This window comes from Dermochelys coriacea, chromosome 3 (genome assembly GCF_009764565.3).
Source record: "Dermochelys coriacea isolate rDerCor1 chromosome 3, rDerCor1.pri.v4, whole genome shotgun sequence".
In the NCBI taxonomy this organism is placed as follows: domain Eukaryota; kingdom Metazoa; phylum Chordata; order Testudines; family Dermochelyidae; genus Dermochelys; species Dermochelys coriacea.
In genome coordinates, this window is record NC_050070.1 from 189,706,136 (window position 1) to 189,728,849 (window position 22,714).

Genomic DNA, 22,714 nt, shown 5'->3' on the forward strand with positions numbered 1-22,714 from the left:
TAAAATACGGTGAGGCTTCCACTGATAATTACAGAGACACATTGCAAGTGAAAACCTCTTAAGTGAATAGAATGGCCCTGAAAACTCTTTACATATCAATGTCAATTAACTAAGAAACTTTGAAACTCCACCTCTAAGCAGGAAGATAAAAGCTCCATAAAATAGTTTCACTATAATTAATTCAGGTTTTTAAAAAATGCAATGAATTCAGTTTGTTAAAGTCAAGACATTAATCTTTTTGACATGGAAGACGTAAACCAAATGTTTAAATGAAATGACAGCCTCAGGTTAACATTCACCGACTGAGCTACAGTACAACCTCCCCACACATTTTCAGATCATTGAAGAAGACCCCTGCTGGTTCTCAAGGAAAACTAACTTGCAGGAGTAAAATAAATACTGGCATTGCGGCATAACAGCTGAAACATGCAAGCACAGATGTGTAGTATTGTCGGCTTTTAAAATCAGATAAGGAGTATTCAGACATAATCATTTTAGTGTCTGGGCTTCCTTGCATGCTACAGAGCTACCCAAGTCTGGCCCTACAGACACATGCAGTGTGTGTTCTGTCTAAACGGCAACAAGCTGATGGGATTTCATAACATTATTGTTATGTCTAGATAGACCAATGTTTGTGTAATTTAGCTGTGCCTTTGAAATAGCTTTAGAACTTGGGATACAAATGGAGTTTTATGATTAGTTGTCAATAATATTATATCTACTGTATGTCAATAATTCCCAGTAAATGCACAAGTCTAAGTGTTTTCCTTCAGACGTGTGCCTTGTAATACTACCTGAGGGGTGCTATAATTATTCTGAAGTGAACTGCCTATCATATCTTGTTGCTTATTCACTAAACAGTTGCATTCATAAGGATTAACAGGCTTCGGGAATGCTGTGCTGCAAGAGGCAGTGCGCCAAACAAAACAGGCTAGGAGTGCACGCATGTTGTTATGCAAGATCAGTTGTTCGAGTAAATCTAGTTGTTTCCTCATGTCTATGATTGCGGTTGCCCATCATAATAGTAGGTCTGCTACAGGGCTCCTCCATCACTGTCCCATTAAAATGTATGTACCCACACCTTTAAAAAGACGTGGCCTTGGGCATGCATTGAAGTGTGGCACACAAGGGGTTATTAACATCTGGTTTCAGACAAGACACTTCTAAAAGTGCAAAGAGTGTGTATTTAACCTTACAGAAATATGGCTCACTGATTCTGTGGTAGTCCTATTAAGACATACAAGGTATTTCAGCCAGGGACAATTTAAGTTACACATACCACATGATTGTAAGTAAAGAAATATTGTTGTTGGGTTTTGGGGGGAAGGAAATCTGAGTATTTTTTTAAGTTTAATTTATGGCTGAGCAGCTCCATTTTAGATACTTCATGAGAATATTTTAAACCAAGCCGGCATAACATTAAAATAACTTAAAATATATGTAAAATTTATGAGAGCAATTCAGGTGTAATGCTTGATAAAGTAAGTTTAATGCTTCAGAATTTATTTTTCTTCAGGCAGGAAAAGCTGAATCCTGCAATTATAGGTTGCAGTATAATTTTATAAATTCTTTTTCATTACACCATTCTTTTATTAATGACATCCAGCCCAATTTAAGTAAAAGAGGTACATTTCTAAAGAATTTGTGGAAAGTACCTAGCATGTTGGAAGACAGGAGTGCATTCTTGCAAGTGTAGTAACAGGAGAATTTTTCTGTGTGTTCATATTATACATCCAATCTCATAAAGAGACATTAAAGAAATCCATCTGCAACAAACTTTGCATGTGTGTCTCTTCCGTGTGGTCTTTCTGCTGGAAATGCTGCAACATTCTGTGAACAAATAAAAGGGTTTGTAGCTGACAGGACATCACTTTGAACACTCGTCATTTACTGTGGGTGTATCGTGTTGTTACATTGTGTGACACTCCATATTATTGTGACAGGATTAAATGACAAAGTCACAGCTCTCTACTGAAAATTCAGAGCATCTTATTTCCATTTTCTGCCTGCTCACGTACTGATATTCCAGGTGAACTAATTCAGTGGATCAGCAGAGCAGCAATGGGAAATATGTGCATACTTCTCAATGGCACTGTATTAAAGATACAGCACATCAGTGATATTAGATCTGAATTTACCTCCATCAAACAGAAACCTAGCATTATCTCATTCTTCTGTTACAGGGTGATACCAGAAATGTTGAATTTTGAAATAATTATAGAAGAAAATTGTTCTTGGTAATAGTCACTTTCCATCACTATTATTCCTTCCCTTTGAGGATTGCAAAGGCCTTTATAAACATTAAATAATTTAGCTTTATCATGCTCCTATAAGGGGCAATGGAAAACTAGTATTCCCCCTTTACTGATGAGGCCGTGAGAGAGAGAATGATTTGCCCAAGGTCACATACCAAGTCTGTGAACAGGTGGGAATAGAACTCTGTTCTGTGCCTTAATCAAAAGATTGCCATTCCTACCAAAAAAACACCCTGCATTCCATCCAAGTTCAAACTTCTCTGTTGTTTACTTCCTTAGATTTTAAGACTTTACCAGAGTTTTGAGTTATTAATATCAATGAAGATTTGTGTCAGACTGATTACAGCCAGTTTGCAAATATTTTCATTCATGACACACCAAATGTCCTATCTTTACTGAACAGAGCATTTCCAAACAACCATGGCATTCTGAAATAAAGTTGGAAATGAGGAAGTGTCTGATTTGATATTCATGACTTCTCCAGCCTCTTTTTCTGTGTTGCCCCTGAAAGAGGAAGATAATGCAATGGTTTTGTTAACCTTTACTATAATAACCGTTTTTGCTCCTGCTAGTTGATTGGATTGACTATTACCACACAATTCTTAGATGGCATTCCAACAACATTCTCAGTGTACTCTGATTAGTTATCATGTCCATGAAATTCAAATCTGGCCAATTAACTTGTGTATACCTGCTGCCTCTCCTATTATCATGTAATTACTCTAAAAAGATACCAAATAGAAGGATAGCTTCATATTCAGGTGCCAACTTAATGTCACTTGTGCATACTTTTGTATTCTATCTCTTTTCCTATATATATTTTCCAGGAGTCTAACGTATAAAGTCTGTGTCTTCTGATACAATACCTGTCTCATATGTGTCTCTCCAAAATCACTCTGAATCAATAAATTGCCCACTTTCCTTGTACAGTATTTGTAGAGGTTCAAAGACAGGATCATGTTGAATTGTCAAGAGTCGGATGAGAATATTCATGTTGGAAGTACTATATAAAGATATATTCAGAGATTCTGAGGAATTCCTTGTGATATCAACAAGTTTATAAATTGAACCTTTTGTGGAATTTGGGTTGAAATTTCCAAAGTCTTTCATCCACAATTTTTCACATACATTTGCACACACTTAATATATGGTATGTACACAATACCGAAGGCCTTATCCAAAGCCTACTGAAGTCAATGAAAAGACAGCATTGTGTCAAGCTCCTATCGAGAGGCACATGTTGTCAGTCTGATACCTAAGTTGCCATAAAGATACACAGATTCCACACACATTGTTTATTTATGAAGCATGCATCTTTAGGTGCTCTTATAAAAATGAAAAACTGGACAATTCAATAGTTCAAAACACTATACATGAACATATTTGCCCACAACTTATTATAATTGCACAAGAAAGATATTTTCAAATCCAATATTGCCCATCCAAGCAAGCCCTAGCCTCTTAATCAACACCCTCCACCCAAAATGCATTATTCTTAGGTGCTCAGCTACTACAGTGATAGACATTAGATTATTGCACATTCTAAAACCTCAGCAATCCAGCCCCTACAATATTCGTGCTCATGTACTGAATTAAACAACAGTCAGTCCATTCCAAGTGCTCACAGTTCCTGGGAATGAACTCTACGTAAATGTGGAATAGCTGTATGGCTATTCGGGTGCTCTGCTGGGTCAAGGTAAAATCAAATCCCTATTTTTTAATAAACTTGTAATCATCACCATATTTGAACTATTTGGAATTTTCATGACAACGATATAGAGAGGGAAAGAGAGGGAGAGTGTGTTTTTTCCATGTGATACTGCTTGTCCATTAATGTTGCAAGATGATACAATTTTCCAAAAATGTCTCAGCATGCATGTGTTGTATTACATTAGGAAAATAGTATCTTCTACTAAAGCACTGAATAGTATTCAATACACTGAGCATGATGCAAATTTAACTTAAATGGTAAGCCATGTTCTAGCATAAATATCAAATGATTTACATCTTCTGATTGGTGTTTGTATTCTGAATAAGATTAGACAATAGGTATGTATGCATGTATATTTGTATTGTATTGGAATAGTGCTTAATAGCTCCAGTCATGCTTAGGGCCCAACTGTGCGAGGTGCTGTACAAACACTGAACAAAAAGATGGCTCTTGCCCAAAAGCAAAGGTACAATAATTGTCAGCATACAATAAGTAGATACCATTTTGACATGAGTGCTCTTGATGGAACTTAAATAGGCAACTTAAATTAGATGAAAGGTTGTACTTACTGTGTGCAATACCAACTCATTGTGACTCCTAGTGTAAACTGGGTTGGGGCAGAGAAGGAATAAGGGTTGAGATATGGTTATGGGTTTCTTTTCTTTTTTCCTTTATTGTGAGGGAAGTTTGAGTTGGGATTAAATGAGGAGAAAAGTGATGGTTAATTGAAAAGAAAGTAAAAAATAAACAATAGGTCTATCATTATTTATATCCTTCTTTTATGTAGGCTGGTTCTTTGCATATGGTACTTCATACTCCCTTGCAACTTTATCATATGTGGATATGCTATAATATTAAATTCTGAACTATTAGCAAAATCTCACCATTCTCTGTCCTTAATTAATGAACCTTGTGCATTTTTCTACCTATATCTTTACCTGGTTTAAGGAGTAAACAAGTATTTTAAAAAATTAAAATCAAAGAGAGTCTAGCTTTCCCTATATTGTACCAAGAGTTATCTTTTAAAAATGTCTTTTTATTTGCAGGGATTGTTTTAGATCTTTGTGACATGCTTGGCACTGAGCTGAGAAGGAGGACATGCACACTTCAGTCTAAGAATGTGTGACAAGAGAAACGCAAAGAAGACAGGAAGAAGGGGATAAAGCTGTGGACAAGGGTAATATGAAGAAATACTGACATTCTTTCGAACCTAGTATCATATTGTTCCTTCTAAATTATCCTGCTTTCTTTTGTATCTTGCTCTTTTGGCATTAGCTCTGCTTTGACATTTTTCTGGTCATTCCATAATACTCCTTCTGTGTATGGAGAGAACTGACAAAGGTAACCTCTGAAACATCAAATGAAGACAATCTAACTAATCTGCCCTTGAACAATGCAAGTTCAGGGTACTTAATCCAAAATACATAAACCTCCTTCTGAAGAAGTGCTTGTGCTGTTTACTACTTCAGTCAGTTTAAAATGTGTATCTTTGCTTAACGTTAGGAATAACAATATTAAAAAGATTGTTGAGGGCTCCCTAGCCTAGAACATGGTCACTTGGGATGACCAGGTGGAACCCAGTCAGGTAAAGTAACATCTGCCTTAAACTTTTGTCCAGAAATATGCTTTATCTTTTTAATGATTTTGATTTATTTTGTAGTACCTCTGCATATTCTGTCAAAGGATAGAAGCAGAAATGGTCTGATATAACAGTGAGAAGGCTGTTCTCACTTATACCTGGTTGCTATAGTCATAAGAGGGAGTTCCAGCAACTGGGGATAGCCAGATCCTGTGGTGACTGCACCCAACCTGGGAATTCCTGTATGTACACAGATGGAATCCTCAGATGCCCAGTTAAGCCTCTTAAGCCACTGTGAGCCAGGAGAGTATGGCATATTGCTGCTACACTGATGGTATGCCACACTGGGCTTCCCTTTGCACCACTAGAGCCATGTGAAGTGGAGAGTGACCCAGAATTTGCCCAGAAGTCTCGAGTTTAGTGCCTCAGTCCTGTACTTAGTTTGTTACTTTGTTCCTGGTTATTGAAAAGAGGAAGGGAGCGTGCTTTTTTAGAGCAAGAAGAATAGAGGGATAGACAGACAGATGGGTAGTTCAAACCAGCCACATAAGCAGCAGGCACACAAACAGTGTGTTCAACGGGGCAGAAGCTTTGGGCTGTAAGACCCTCTCGCCATGTCTTGGTGTTTGTAGAAGGATATTTCAATCTATACAACAGCCCAAGAAGCTTTTGAAAATAAGCATGTCTGCAATTTAATAACACCATTTTTTAAAAAAAACCCAAACTCCATTTTTTCTAATGTTCATTAAGAGAAAGAAGGCAGAGAGCTATGGGGCAACAGCCAGCATACAATTCATTACCACTGCTGCAACACACAGCTAAACAGTCATGTATTTATTTTTCTGTATGTGTAATTGGTGGGGGAGAATGTAAATTCTCTGGCACTATGATGGAGCCTGAAGAAAGCCTAAAAAGAAAAGGAGTACTTGTGGCACCTTAGAGACTAACAAATTTATTAGAGCATAAGCTTTCGTGAGCTACAGCTCACTTCATCGGATGCCTGTGCTCCACAACCCTCATGGTCCAGATGTGAAAACACCCCACAAATTCCAATAAAATGAAAAATAGAAATAAATACTTTAACTATCTGGTGTAGGATTTGAATGGCTTTCTGAATCGGTAAGTGCTTATCATATGTCTTTGTTATTTCTACACTCTGTAATGTTGGCACTCTGAAAGTCAGAGACAAAGTAAGATAGATACTACAAGTAGCAGAGAGACTGCACTGAGAAACCAAGTATCTAAGGTAGATCCAGATTTATGGTAGATGATGGCAGTAAAGTGAAAGCAAAACTACTTGTCGTGTTTGCAATGTTGCCCATTACTGTGTTTGCCCTTTTTTCTTGGTTAGCTAAAGCTGAAAAAAAAGGAAAAGTGTTGCTTATACATAGTGTTAAGAGACACTTTTTGACAGTAAGGTCAATCAGACTAGTTTACCTAGTTGAGGTGTTTATGGAAAAATAACTCAATGTCTTTAAGGAATGGTTAGCTACATTTATGAGAAAGGTATGTGTTGAATCCTTCCTGCTTCATAGAAGTCTTGGCCAAGATGGCCCAGGAGGCCCCTTCTGAGTCTATCAACTGTGGTTTCATGATCGATGCTTTTTTTTACAGTATTTTCAAAATACAAAGCACTGTTATAACCTTTAATGTGATACACAATGTAACTTCAATGCAATATCTTACAGTAAATGGCTATCCAGCAGCACAGAATTCTTGTGCCCTGGGAAGAAAACAAGGAAAAATAGCAATGCACTTTTCCTGCAAAGGCACAACATTTAAGGTATTTCCTGCTATTGGGCATAGATTGTGCATCCCTTACTCATGCTGGCAGATGCTTATCCCACATGAGTAGCCCAACTCAGGCCAAAGTATCAGTGTGAATAAAGGTTGCCCAATCTGGCCCTTCATTAGGTATTTCCAGAAGAATTACAATTTAGTAGGTAGTTTCCAGGGGTAGGTCCTCCACCCTGAAGAGTTCATATTCATAAGATGGATCCTCCAAGGGTCTTTGGCTTTGGGAGTAAAAGTAGCCCGATGGTTATGGCACTAGACTAGGAATTGGGAGATCTGGGTTCAAGTCCCTGCTTTGCATCAGACTTCCTGTGTGACCTTGGGCAAATCACTTAGCTTCTTCATGTCTCAGTTCCCCATCTGCAACACAGATATTATGGAAATGAGTGACAAATATGTACCCAAAGCTGAACTGGCCACCTGAGGATTCTACCTGTGTACAAGAACTCCCTGTGCTATACAGCATATGTAGTATCGCCTTTGCTTTCTCTTACTGTGATGCAGGAGGACTCCCAACATCTGCAGCTATCAGAATGGGCCAAATGGAGTGGTGATCAGCTGATGTAATGCAGATCAGCCTGAAGGCAGTAATGAGGAATTGCAGCTTGGAAGCAACATATCTATGCATCCACTAATATGGGGGGGGAGGGGATGAAATTGCCACCCACTATATTCTCAAACAATTCTTTGACTAACAAAGTACAGTGTAAGGGTATAAAAAACATAAGCATGAAAAGAGGACAAGGATGGATGTTTTGTCACTGAAACTTCCATGAATGGAGTCTTTGTACCATTCTGATACCATTCAAGAAGGTCTCACAACTAATCATCAGATAAAGCAAAATCCCAAGCAGATAAACAAACACATACTCCAGAATATGACACTTCCATAGCACTTTTCTGAATGGGCAGAATATTGTTAGAGGACCCTTACATTAACTATATTAAGACGCTGAGGAATAGATCCTTGGCAACATTTTCTCCTACTTGAATCAAAGATACCTCCTCACAGCCAGCTATTCTCCCACAGGGAGTGGCTACCAAAGAGCACTGAAGATAGATCCTCCTGAGAATGAAGGCCTGGCAAGTCAGAGAGGATTAGTGAAGTACCTCTACATGTGTCATTAGGGACAGGAAGAAAAACGTGAGGGGAAAAACTTACAAAAAAGGTTTTAAAAAACAGTTATGAAGGTGAGTTATTGCAGCCAGAGTGGGAGACTGGGATGTTTTAATATTCTTCTTGCCTAATTCATAACATGGATTTAAAAATCTTAATTAAACTCTGAGGCTCCAATCATGAAGACTGGTCTGCAGGATCCAAGGGACACAGAAACCAAGATTAAGGTGCCTTTCAGAGTTAATCATCACAATCACCATCTTGGAACCTCCATGTTGGGAGGAGAAACCACAACAACCATTAGCTCTTTCTTTCCTTCTAGCATGACAGGCCAGATTTTTAAACACTTGTTGCCATTTCCCTGTCTCGTAATTTTGTGGAAATAGTCGGGTGTCTCCATAGCTCATTGTGCCTTATTTTGTTAACATTTTTCCTATTTCACCTCACTCCTACCCCCCATTGAAATTCTTTCAAAATTTTTACATTTGAAAAATTTAAATCAGCTCTAACCATGATGTTGTTGCTGCTTCTCTTTATCCCCTTCTTTGTCCCTGTGTCATATCTGGAGTAAGATGCTGACTTGGATGGCTGCTTTCACCAAAGCTGATTTTGCATCAAGTGGAGGTTTAAAAGCCAATTTGGCTAGTGATCTCTGTTATCAGACAGAACAATTTGTGGTATGAAGATTTAGTTTCCTTGTATACAGTATATAGAATTCCTGGTGACAAGCAGCTCTCCAGTCTATGTATTCACCAGCTGGATTCTACCTGAAAATCAGGATCAGTACAAGGTCGGAGTGTTGAGTCTTTCTTGGGCAGATCCTTCCAAATGTCTGAGAGGGCTGAAATGTTTGAAAGTAAAATATTCTTGTTTCATTAAGGCGTTGAGTTTATGTTAGAATCATAAAAAATGATGTCAACTAAATCTTCTAACTTTCTCACCTAAGTTCTTGGTTTTTTAATATAAGAACACAGATCTGAAGAACTAGGTTCATCCTTGCTTCTCCTGTATTGTAAGTCAGACAATTAACTGCTTTAATGCCCCTGTCTCTCTGGAATTTTCCTGTCAAAAAATTTGTACTTTGTTCAAATGTCATATGAATGTTCCACTTTAGCTTTTAGAAGCTATAGACACTTGAAGTCTCTTCTGGGCAATGCAGGGTGTTGGGGGATGATAACTTGGGTAATCTTCAGATAAAGGGCTGAGGAAGCTGTGAGGGAAAGTGGTATTTACCCACCAGGTAGCTATCTGCAGTCTTTCTACATCTTCTCAGTGGCAGCCCAGCTCTGTGCAGCCAGAAGGGGCACGGTCAGGAAAGAGTGAAGAAGTTGGAGAACAGCCACTCAGCATGGCAGGCTCTGTTAGGGCAATGTAAGTTATGATTCATCGTTATGCTGTGCATCAGGTGTAGACCCAGCCATTGAAAGCACAGCACTTGTGCAAGCACTGCAGTTCTGGAAGTTTCTCAGCTACTGTGCTGTGAAGACTGTGTGAGGACTAGACTACAATATTGCCATGGCCAACTGGTAGGTGGCTGTGAGTGGATGTTCCCAATGGCCAGCAACTGCCAACACAATATTGCCATTTCCTGTAGAACTCAACATAATTAATGTGAGAAATTATGGCCGTGTCCCCTAGTCTCTCATAAGACCTGTTGGTCCTTAGGGGACAATGTAGTGGCCAACAGCTCTTTCAATGCTGCATAAGGTTGGAGAAATATGCTTGTTTTCTCTGCTATTTACATGGTTAAGGGGGAGTGTTTGTCCCTAAATTGGAACTGGTTTAAACTTTTTCCTAGCTGTAAAGGATACAGTAATGTGATACATTGTTACTCAAATGCTGTGATACAAATGTAATTGTTTTTTCTGTCTGTTTTATACAGTGTCAAAAATGTCCAAGTGCCTCCAGAATGTGGTTTTGTGTATCTGCAACAATGACAATGCAGGTAAAAGTGGAATCTCATCCATTTGTTGGGCTGGCTGCCAGGCTAGCAGCACAAGCATGTGGCTGGGGAAAAGATCCTGTTAATATTCATCTGATAACTTACTTGTTGAGAGAGTGGGAAAATTAGGCTATATTCTTTTAGGACAGTTACACCACATGTGGCTAAAACTCAAGGAAGAGCGGTAAACAATGAGAGAGGACATACTTCTCCCCATATCTCCCACACACATTCACACACAACTTATGACAGTTTTGGGGGCTTCTGATTTTCATAAAGTGTTATCTGCTGAAAAATAATTTCTACAACTGAGCTACCCTTCTGACTCCTGGACCTTTCCTCTCTGCAGCTTTATTGTCAAGGCATTCAGATACCATAGAGATGAGCATTTTGTAAGAATGTAGATAGACAGACTCAGAGGCCATAGATCTATTGACGGCACTGTTCCCTCTACGCTGTGCGTGTGGCATGCGCACACAGATCCTAAATCCCGCGCACACGGCAAAACACCACGTGCACAAAAATGTTGACAGAAGCACAACAATTTGCACAGAAGAAATTTTTTGCGCACACGGCCTGTCAAAAATTTGCACAGAAGAAATCTTTTGCGCACACGGCCTGTCAAAAATTAGAGGGAACATTGATTGACGGACAACCACTTTAAACAGGAAAAAAGGGGGGAGGGTAGATATGCCATGTTAAAAATACCTAAGTAAAAAAGATAAAAACTCATGGATGTACTTGAAATTCTACCATCCTTGGCTGTTTGGAAGAGGGATGGATAGCCATAACCTAAATTGTAGCTTATTTGGGGCAAGAGAATGTGTTTCCTAGTTTCCAGTCAATGGGTAAGTAACTTGAAATAATAATAAGCATCATGTGTAAATAATAAAAATAATAATAGCACCCAGCCTGACAACAGACTTCTTCCAGGCCAATCTGATGCTACTCTAAAACCAACCACGACATAGAGTGAAAATAAAAATACTATGCACACACAATAGCTACTTATAGTGGACTTTACAAGCATTAATTAATCTACCCAACCAAAATGTTATGCAGCAGGTGGGTATCATTGTGTCCATTTTATTGATGGGGAACAGACACCTTAAGGTTATATACAGTTAGCCAGGTACAATGCCTAACCTCAGGTTTAGACCAATGAGTGAAAGGAGATAAGGGGGCTCACTTTGATCCTGAGGACTGTGTCCAAAATCTCGGGATTATTGGTGGTACTGTAACAGAGTGTCACAGTGTACTACTTCCTGAGGTTTTGCAACAGAAAGGGTGATGCTGAATAGAAAAGAAGAAGAATAGCAAAATGAATCCTATCTGGGCAGATTGCAAAGAAGATTCTTGTTGAATGTTTGCACCCCTTCATTACTCAAATTCACCAGAGGCAAGAGAGAATGTTGTTTTCTGATTTTAAGAAAATCATGGCAAGTCCAATGCAGTGCAGTGCTTAGCTCCTTCAACACCCACTGGAGAGCACTTGGTACTTTGCAAGATCTTTGATGTTACTTTGATGTTAATTGTTTTTTTATCACCCCCCCACCACCAAAATTCTAGAAAGGATTCCATGAAGGGGGGAGGGGTTGTAATTCAGAGGCAGAGCAGAGACTACAACCCAGGAGTTTAGGCTACCAGCCCCCTGCTGTAACTGATAAATGATCCTTGTTAAGAGTAAACAAAACTGGGGGATGCAGAAAGAAGTATGTTCGTACATCTGCCATCCTAGTAATTCTGCAGGCATACTTTTACTGTTCTTCAATGCACTCTATGTTTGTTTGAAGAAACAAGGAGTTTCAGAAAAGAGAAAAATAAGAACTTTAAGGATAACCAGAACCCTGACTACATACTTTACCATAGGCAATGTAGAATAAGCTTCTGTACTCTTTACTTTTAACACTCCAGATATGTAATTTAATGTGGGTCTAATGACAGTCTTGAACATATAGCTTTAATTGAAATTGTACAAGCTCTGGACTGTGACAAAAGCTCACAAGCTACCAGTGGGGCTGTCCATTTTCCCTGCTTCTGCAAGGAAAAGAAAAGGTGGAAAAAAGAAAAAAAAACCCTCTTGAACTTATGTTGCTGTTGATGTGTAATATACAATAAAAAAAAATTAAATTTCAATTACCCACAGGTAATTATAATTTTATTGTTTGACTATAGTAGGGGGATTTTTATAATTCCCTAGACTAATAAATTTCTATAATTTTACAGGTTGTCAAATAAACTATTAAAGATTATCTTTGAAAAGGATTCTGCAATTGTAAGGACATTTCATACTGTTCATGTACATTATTAGTAATTAGAGATCCCTGGATAGTGAAATATCAGCACTGTATGCTAGCTGCTGGATACCATATTTTCTCACAGCCTCCTGTAATCTTGAACCAATGCTTTCAAACTTCTCATCCAATGCAACCATTGTAGCAGAATCACATCCAAACTTTTATTAATATTCACTGAGTCTCATTAAGCAATTCTGGTGTGTTCGATAAGTTCCATCTGTGCTTCTTGATGTAAAAGGGTAATAGCAAAGGCAAACAATTCCACCCCCAACTCAATAGAAACAGACCCCAAAGGACTGATTCTGATCACAGCTGGGGGCAGAGAGCAAAGCTCACTGTGAATGAGTGAGGGGTAGAAGGGGGAGCTACTGAGACTTGGTGGGGAATGCCCTGTGCCCTTTCCTCATGGCAGCTGGTGGTCTGTGCTCCCGACTCCCTATCCTTGGCAGCTAGTGCCCTGTGTGCCTATATCCCCTTGCCCCTCACACCCCACTCAGGAGCTGGTGCCTTGTCCCCTGCCCAACCTGGTCACTGTCACATGTGTTCTGAATCCTGCCCCCCTCCCAGACCATGTGTCTTTGCCAGATGTGTCCCACCTACTCTTCAGCATCTGGCACAATCTTGTGCATCTTGGTGGCCATTCCCAGGCCCTCTTCCAGGTCCCACTCTCACCTCTGTGAGATATTATGGGGACATAAAACAATGGGGAGAGGGGCTGGAAACATAATCAGCCTCTTAATATTTCCACTGTGGTGGCATTAGCCCCTCCTGTCCCCCCATTTCTGCCACATTTGGCTCACAGTCTCACCAGTGCAAGTCAGGACTACCACCAATGAAATCATTGGCCCAAACACAGATGGTTAGTGGATATGGTTACTTCTGGGCATAGATGGATACATTATTTTACCAGTAACTTACCTCGTCATAGGAAAATTCCAATATTCATTGATACAAATTGCAAATATAGTTGGACTACCTTAAAATGTGCATTTGCTCTGAGTGAAAACCCTCCAGCACACAGAATGGTTTGTAACAGAATAGCAGTTTCTCCAGCTGGAGATACTGCATTGGTGCCCTTCATGCATGGGGAGTTCCTGCAGCGGGGGTGGTGGTGGTTATTATTATTTGTGTTTCATAATGCCAGGGTAGATTAGGGATTGGGGTTACAGTCAGTCCTGGCAGTAGAGTAGCAGCAAGAGTGACTTGAATTGCTGAACACAGTATCCAGCCAGCCAGAATCAGAAATTCTGGGGTTTCCCTGGCCCAGTCACCTGGAAGTTTGAGTCCGAAGTGACAAGGAGAGGTCATTCTGTGCAACATTGTGACATTCATAACTAAACCTCCAGGTAATTTTGCCTTCTGCTCTAGTGCCCCCATTACCCAGTGATATTGCAGACATCTAGCGAGTGGACAGCAAATGTTCCAGTTTCTCTCCTCTGAGTAGAAAAATCAAATAACCAGCAATCACCAGGTGAGAATACCCTGCCTCTGTATGTGTATTGTCTTGCAAGTGGTGGTAGTTAGCCTGACTCCTTCAAGGCTGTATTGGAGTACTAGGACAGGGTGGTAGGACGAGGAGGAGAATCCACTACATCATATACGCTCTACAAATAGGGACTGCCTCAGAGGGCAGTAAAAGTGAAATATTGCTCAAGGGACTAAATAGTTCCTGAGATTGTTGGTATATTGCCTGAGGAGCCATCAAAGGCACTATTTTTACCTGATGGCAATTTTTTTTACAGCTACTGCCCCTGGAGACAGTCATTATTTGTTTTATTAGCCTCTTAGGTTGTTATGTGCTGAAGCTCCTATGCTGAGGGGAACTTCAATGCAGAAAGATTTCTTTATGTGCTGAAATCTCTCTGAGCAGAGGGATTTCAGTGCCTGAAGATTTTGATGTAGAAAATGTTATGGGTCTGAGTTTTCATAAGGCCTCCACCCTGCCTCCATTTGTCCATGTGTCATTTTGCACATCTGTCTAAGCGCACACACACATAGATACATACATACACACACACACACAGTTATCAACGTTCACATCAAAATGTTATATGTGGTAATTAGGATACAGACCAGAGGCCTGCTCCTGGGGCATGCCAGAGCTGCACTCTGTGCAACTCAGAAGGGTGTGTTTACCAAGATGCTTTTAAGCCACCTTTATGTCCTACCCCCGCTCCTCCAAGCGGCTATTCTAGGCTGGACCTTGCCAGAGTGCTGGGGCACTCAGGACATGCTTCATACACCAAGAGAGGGGGCAGCATAAATCTGTGTGTTCTGTTATTTTCTTTGTTGGGCCTGTCCTGTAGTACGTGACTTCTGGGTACTCTTCTGGCTCTGTCAATCTATTTCTTCACTTCAGCAGGTGGGTATTGTAGTTGTAGGAATGCATGATAGAGATCTTGTAGGTGTTTGTCTCTGTCTGAGGGGTTGGAGCAAATGTGGTTATATCGTAGAGCTTGGCTGTAGACAATGGATCGTGTGGTATGATCTGGATGAAAGCTAGAGGCATGTAGGTAGGAATAGCGGTCAGTAGGTTTCCAGTATAGGGTGGTGTTTATGTGACCATCGCTTATTAGCACCATAGTGTCCAGGAAGTGGATCTCTTGTGTGGCCTGGTCCAGGGTGAGGTTGATGGTGGGATGGAAATTATTGAAATCATGGTGGAATTCCTCAAGGGCTTCTTTTCCAACAAAGAAAATAACAGAACGCCACTAGCTATCACCTTCAGCCCCCAACTAAAACCTCTCCAATGCATCATCAAGGATCTACAACTTATCCTGAAGGACGACCCATCACTCTCACAGATCTTGGGAGACAGGCCAGTCCTTGCTTGCAGACAGCCCCCCAATCTGAAACAAATACTCACCAGCAACCACACACCACACAACAGAACCACTAACTACTAACCCAGGAACCTATCCTTGCAACAAAGCCCGTTGCCAACTCTGTCCACATATCTATTCAGGGGACACCATCATAGGGCCTAATCACATCAGCCACACTATCAGAGGCTCGTTCACCTGCGCATCTACCAATGTCATATATGCCATCATGTGCCAGCAATGCCCCTCTGCCATGTACATTGGTCAAACTGGACAGTCTCTACGTAAAAGAATAAATGGACCCAAATCAGACGTCAAGAATTATAACATTCAAAAACCAATTGGAGAACACTTCAATCTCTCTGGTCACTCAATTACAGACCTGAGGGTGGCTATCCTTCAACAAAAAAAACTTCAAAAACAGACTCCAATGAGAGACTGCTGAATTGGAATTAATTTGCAAACTGGATACAATTAACTTAGGCTTGAATAGAGACTGGGAATGGATGAGTCATTACGTAAAGTAAAACTATTTCCCCATGTTATTTCTCCCCCCCACCCCACCCCCCACTGTTCCTCAGTTGTTCTTGTTAACTGCTGGAAATAGCCTACCTTGCTTGTCACCATGAAAGGTTTTCCTCCCCCCTCCCCCCCTGCTGCTGGTGATGGCTCATCTTAAGTGATCACTCTCCTTACAGTGTGTATGATAAAACCCATTGTTTCATGTTCTCTGTGTGTGTGTATATATAAATCTCCCCACTGTATTTTCCACCAAATGCATCCGATGAAGTGAGCTGTAGCTCACGAAAGCTTATGCTCAAATAAATTTGTTAGTCTCTAAGGTGCCACAAGTACTCCTTTTCTTTCTGTGATAAGGAGTCACTGTCTAGGTTTCTAATGATAACAGACCCTAACTCATTGAAATGGATGAAATGACCAACCACCCATTCACTGCTGGGTGGAATGCAAATACTCACCTGAAGGTTTGAGGGTTTGGGTTCAAAAGTGTCCAAGTTCCAGGTCATAGTGTCATTCCAAATTTAAATCCCTGCATGCTTGTCCAAGTTCAGGATTAAAGCACACTGTGTGTGCAAAGCACTTCTTTTGTGTTCATTCCCATTTTCTTGTGTATAACTATACCACATGACAATGAACCCTGTCAAGTGCAGGAATTTCTCCAGATTAAAACCCACCTACCACTAAGTCCAGACAACAAGTGATCCCCTGCCAGAGGGCCTGGCAGTGAAGACTTTATTCCATATTGTAAGTGCATCAGAACCCTTGTGGTGAATTATCATTGACTCTGGCAGTACTGAAATATCATCCGTAGTGGGATGTGTATATCTCCATCATGCAGAAAACAAAACTAATGCACAGTGGTGTGAAACACTGGTACGAGCTCCTCATTTCTTGAGAACATGATCAAAGGGAACTAAAACCACTGATATAGTCTGTCCAACCATAACATCAGCCTAGTGAGACAATCTCTTCACCCACTTCCATCTTTTCACCAATTCTTTGTTATGTAAAGGAAGGGCAATTTGGGGAAAGGCAGGGGAGGGGGAGAGAGACAGGAAATCTTTAATCTACTCTCTCTTCTCTGTCTCTTCAAATATACGGTGCTTGTCAACTTTCATTAAACATGAGCAACACAAAAACTTAATGATATACCCTCCAGTTAAAAAGCCAACAGAAAGAAAGCTCAGACCATTTCCCAGTGTGAGCAAGGATAATCACAAATAATTATTATTGCATGAATACAGCTCCATAAAACACCATGAAAGGATCTCTGTGGCTATCAATTTAGAAAGAAAATAAACAAAGTAAAATATATATTAGGAAAATCAAATGTATTCAACCATTCAGTACAGGTCTCTGTAGTATCTATGGGTGAAATCCTGTCTCCATTGAAGTGTATGGGAGTTTTGTCATTGACTTCAGTTGGGACAATGATTTCCTTACAATTATTCAGCTATTGGACATATTTATTCAATAGCTGACTATAGTCCACTGTATAAGCCATGAGAAAAAGGAAACGTACCCACATGTTGAACCCTCAGCTACAGTTGGTCAGAAAAATTTTATTTCTACATACATTTTGGAGTTTTTCCTAAAAACTCAAAAACTGAAAGATTTGTATCTGAACATGGAAAGATTTCTGCCAAAGACCAAGAGATTCTGGCTGAAAACCTTTGGGTTTTGGCTGAGATATTTTGATGAAAAAACAAAATTTTCTGTGAAAAGCTGATATTTTTACCAAAAGATTAATTTAGTCAGAAACTCAATTTTCCACTAAAAACTCTTTCAACAGAAAATTTTCAACCAGCTTTACCCTTCTCCTGTTGTATTGTTATTATTAATTACTATTAATTATTATTATTTGTATTCCATTAGTGCCTACTGTCCTCAACTGAGTTTGGGACCCCATTGTGCTAGAAACTGTGCTAGCCCAGAGTAAGAAACAATCTCTGCCCCAGTATCTTACATTCTAAGGAAAACAATCACATTCTTAAGTCCATTAGGTGTTTTGCTGAATAGAGATGCTTTCCTGAATTGGGGCTGAAACAGAGAACAGAAAGGGAAAAACAGAGGCACAGACAGTAAAGTGGCTTTCCTAAAGTCACGCTTCAGATCAGTGGCAGAGCTGGGGTTAGAAAGCAGAGCTCTTAACTCCCCATTCATGTCCTCTATTCACTGGGCCATACTGATTCTTAAGTAACAGCTTAGTAGTTTTCTCTTTGCTGTGGGGCAGTAGAACACACCCTTTCAGGCAGGCCAGGCTGGGAAGCAGTGATAGCTTCCATAATGAAGAGTCATTTTTGCTGCTTTTGAGAAAACATGAACACAGTGAGTTAACAAGATCAAGTGAATTAACAAGATAAAGAAAGATGGCAATGGATTAACTTGAACATTGACTAACAGCTCTTACATATTACTCTACTGCATTTTTCCCCCTAACTAGACCATCCCCAGCCTGTATTGCTTTATAAATCAGTCAAATGTCAACCAGTGATCTAATGGGAGTTTTATGGGTTAAGTAAATACAACCTTTGTTAAACACAATAGTGCAAATTGTGGACTTTAGCCAAAGTCTTTGTGGACTGTGTCACTATGGCACAATAGTCACCTTTTAGGTACATGCTACACTGTGCCCTAATTGATCCTGCCAGTCTTTATTGGGTTAGGGCAGGTCCAGTGAACTCCAGGCCAGCCAGCTGCTGGCCCTTCTGTCCATCTCTGTCACTAATACCTGTGTCCACTGGCCCAACAGAAGTTACAAATAGCTGTAGACCAAAAAAAAATAATAAATAAAAATTGGAAGCCCTTTTAAAATATCAGGCCCTAAACGTACTTTTCAAAAACATGAAAGGATAATCCTTGTGGTCCACTCAACACTCCCTCTCTTCCTAAAATAGGTTCTAATGTTGAAAGCTTAATACGAGCTATTTTGGAGAACAAGAGCGGTTGTTGCCTGTGCCTGCATTCTCATTGCACTAATGGTATCTAATCCATTGCTTTATAAAGTGCTTGGGATACCCCCAGTATGGAAGGGGCTCCGTGAAATCATACTCTTATTCATTCCTTTCTTAATAGCTATGAATTCTCATTAAGTGCATCTAAAGTTATCTGGTGTGGCAAATCTGTATCTACTGATGATGTGAATGCAAAGGTGGACAGATCCTTACTCCCATTAGGGGATTCTTTTATTCTTCCCAAGGATTAATGCAATCAAAAGCAAATCTCAGGGACAAAAGTAGAGATGCACAAATCAACAGCAGGAATCACCCACAATCTTGGCCCATCTGCATGAGCTTGATGGGAAGACGTTCTCAACACCTGCTGTAGGAGTGATGAGGCACTTCTTGGATACAGGTTTAAGTAACTCAGTGTTTCTTCCAGTAATTGTAGTAATAACAATGTATACTTGGAAGAGGACCAGGAACAAGGGGAATAATGTTTGACCACAGATATAAGATCCACTATGTGCCTTTATTCCAAAATCTACTGCTAGTTTGTAATCAGTCCTGCCTGCTTTTGCCGCTCATTTCATCCATATGTACAATGAATCACATTCCATCACGTCAATCAGATTTCCAGTGCACCAGATACACACTATCTGATATTCTGTTGTAAAAGTCACTAAATCAGTGGTCTGATATTGCAAGTGCACAGTACCCACCTTTTCACTGAACTTAGTGGGAACTTCAGGTGCTCAGCCCCTCTGAAAATCCAACCCAGAGGTCACTTTTTGTGACTTGTGGCTTTGTACACTGACTGTTCTTTTCATAGTTCCATTTGTTAGTCTGCTATGTACCATAAATAAAAATGCATAGGCCTGTGACCATTGTTAAGCTTGTAATTCAATCTAAGGGTCCTGATAATATGTCTAAACGGATCAAGCTTCACTCTCTCAATTTGCTATGTTTATCAGGACCTCTCAGTAGAATTACACTCTAGTAATGGCTACACGCCCATGTGTTATCCTCTCTGTAATGATAAATAATAATAATAATCTACTCCAGTTTTCATGGTGACACTAACATTTGAATAGGCCCCCTAGCTATTCTTATTGTATACAGTTCTTATATCAAAGTGCTTTCTCCCCCTCATTCATCTTAAGAGCAAAGCCCTGCTTCTCACTTAGACACACGCTAATCTTTCCATTTCTATTACAATACTTCATTAATTTGGACTATCCCATTGCTTCACAGCTTTGAAAAAGAACAGAAATGAAGAACACTTGAATTTGCTGTAACCTTTGTTAGGGAGGTGCTGTTTCTCTAAATATTTTAGATATTTCTCTCCATCTAGTGCACCATCATGTTTCAGTTCCCAAGAGCTGTAGATATTTATTCAGTATCCTCCTACCTCCACCATCATAAATATCTCTCCCATAACAAATAGCTCACCCTGAACATTACTTGTCACTGAAAAGGATCTTCAAGAAGCATATGCTTTGCAATATGGGGTATCCCCTGCTCTATTGCAGGCACTTTATAGAGTTTTACTGAATCAGTCTCATTCAATTTAGAGGATAAGTATATGTCATCTTAATAGTTTTACCACTTCTTATTGCAAATGTCTGACTACTTATGCCTCATACTTAGAGACTCACTGTTCCGTTGCCTCTTCAAATGAATACTACTACTTAAACATAGAGAAAGATGTGTGCCTTTCAAAAGATTTAAGGATTTCAGCTGTCAATAGTGGCTTAACAGTCTGCTGCTAAAATCTCAGATGCCAGTGATAGATGCTGCATAAAGAACAAAAATAGATCAGATAACAGTGATGGGTGCTGTATAAAGAACAAAAATAGATCAGAATAACCCATTTCAAGCTCATAATAGATAATTTTGATCCAATAATTTATAAAAATCAAAATGTAATGCATAATATTAACTTACATCTTATCTCTTCATGTCATAACACATCATGTTATGTTATTTCCTGTCATATAATGTGTAACATGATGTAATGCAAGTCACACTTCAGAAAATATTACAAAGTGAGAAATGATCCTTGTTAGCAATTTGGAATGTCAGTATCTGATCCAAATGTATTGTGGCTTGAGATGATGGGAAGGGATCAACCTGGCAACAGTGTCAGGCAAATTCTTCTTACTTCCATCTGATTGTCCAGCAGATGCCCATTTATCAGTTTCAAGCTCCATTAGAATTTTTTGGTGCACAATTCCTTTATCATGCAAAATAAACAGCATTTTCATGGCAAGCAAATTAGTGAAAACAGGCCCTTAGAAGTACATAATAAATGCATATTAGTAAGACAGAAAATTGGAAAATGGCCACCTGCCAGCAGCCAAAAAAATTTTAGAGATAACGCATTTTCTGTCATTATACCGTATCGCAATATTTATTAAAAGTATTCAGATAATGAGAGTGTTAAATGTTTTCTCCAGTAGTGGAAATGCTCATTGCCATATAAAAGAGAGGATATTGTGATACAATGTTTATTAAAATAACTTGATTTTATTAGGCTGCCATCCATAACAAATGGACAGACACAGTTAACACAAGAGCAATTGTGGATATGGGAGATTTGTTAATAACACTAGGTAAAAACATTCTATTCTGAGCTCTATTCAGTTATGAAGCATACACAAACTTTCATTAACTTCCTTAGAACCAATTCTTTTCTAACCTTGTTTTCTTTGAAAGACATGCCTCTCTATTTTGTTAGCCAGTTTGTTTGCTTGCTTTTTAAGATATCATTAAGATAAATTAGGTTTAGCTTTAATTTACTTACTAGTAAGCTAAATACATATAACAGTCAACAAAATATTATGGCTGTACGTAGGTTCTTTCATAGAGCACCATGTAGCAGTAATAATATGTTGAGAGCATTGTACATTTCTAGTAGGGCTGTCAAGTGATTTAAAAATTAATCACAATTAATCACGCTATTAAAAATTAATCACAATTAATCACACTGTTAAACAATAATGGAATATCATTTATTTAAATATTTTTGGATGTTTTCTACATTTTCAAATATATTGATTTCAGTTACAACACAGAATACAAAGCGTACAGTGCTCACTTTATATTGATTTTTATTACAGATATTTGCATTGTAAAAAACAAAAGACACAGTATATTTCAATTCACCTAAGAAAAGTACTGTAGTGCAATCTCTTTATAATGAAAGTTGAACTTACAAATGTAGAATTATGTACAAAATATAACTGCATTCAAAAATAAAAGAATGTAAAACTTTAGAACCTACAAGTCCACTCAGTCCTACTTCAGCCAATTGCTCAGACAAACAAGTTTGGTTACAATTTGCAGGAGATTATGCTGCCCATGTCTTGTTACGATGTCACCTGAAAGTGCGAACAGGCATTTGCATGACGTTGTAGCCAGCATTGCAAGATACTTACATGCCAGGTACAATTAGGATTCATATGTCCCTTCATGCTTCAACCACCACTCCAGAATACATGCATCCATGCTAATGACAAGTTCAGCTCGATAACAATCCAAAGCGTAGCGGACCGACACATGTTCATTTTCATCATCTGAGTCAGATGCCATGAACAGAAGGTTGATTTTCTTTTTTGGTGATTCGGGATCTATAGTTTCCGCATCGGACTGTTGCTCTTTTAAGACATCTGAAAGCATTCTCCACACCTTGTGCTTCTCAGATTTTGGACGACACTTCAGATTCTTAAACCTTGGG

General features: G+C 39.2%; 1 long non-coding RNA gene across 3 annotated transcripts in view; it reads left to right on the forward strand.

Moving 5' to 3' along the window:
- LOC119853737 overlaps nucleotides 1–10,955 on the forward strand; it is a 48,239-nt gene extending 37,284 nt beyond the window's left edge. The window contains exons 2-3 of one of the 3 annotated variants that reach the window (XR_006280328.1): nucleotides 5,013–5,143; nucleotides 10,339–10,955. This is a non-coding gene — a long non-coding RNA (uncharacterized LOC119853737). Of the gene's footprint in view, nucleotides 1–5,012; nucleotides 5,144–7,843; nucleotides 8,143–8,369; nucleotides 8,784–10,338 lie in introns of those variants that run through there. The other 2 variants (XR_006280327.1, XR_006280325.1) reach the window with 2 other exon arrangements.
- The last annotated feature ends 11,759 nt before the right edge of the window (nucleotides 10,956–22,714 follow it).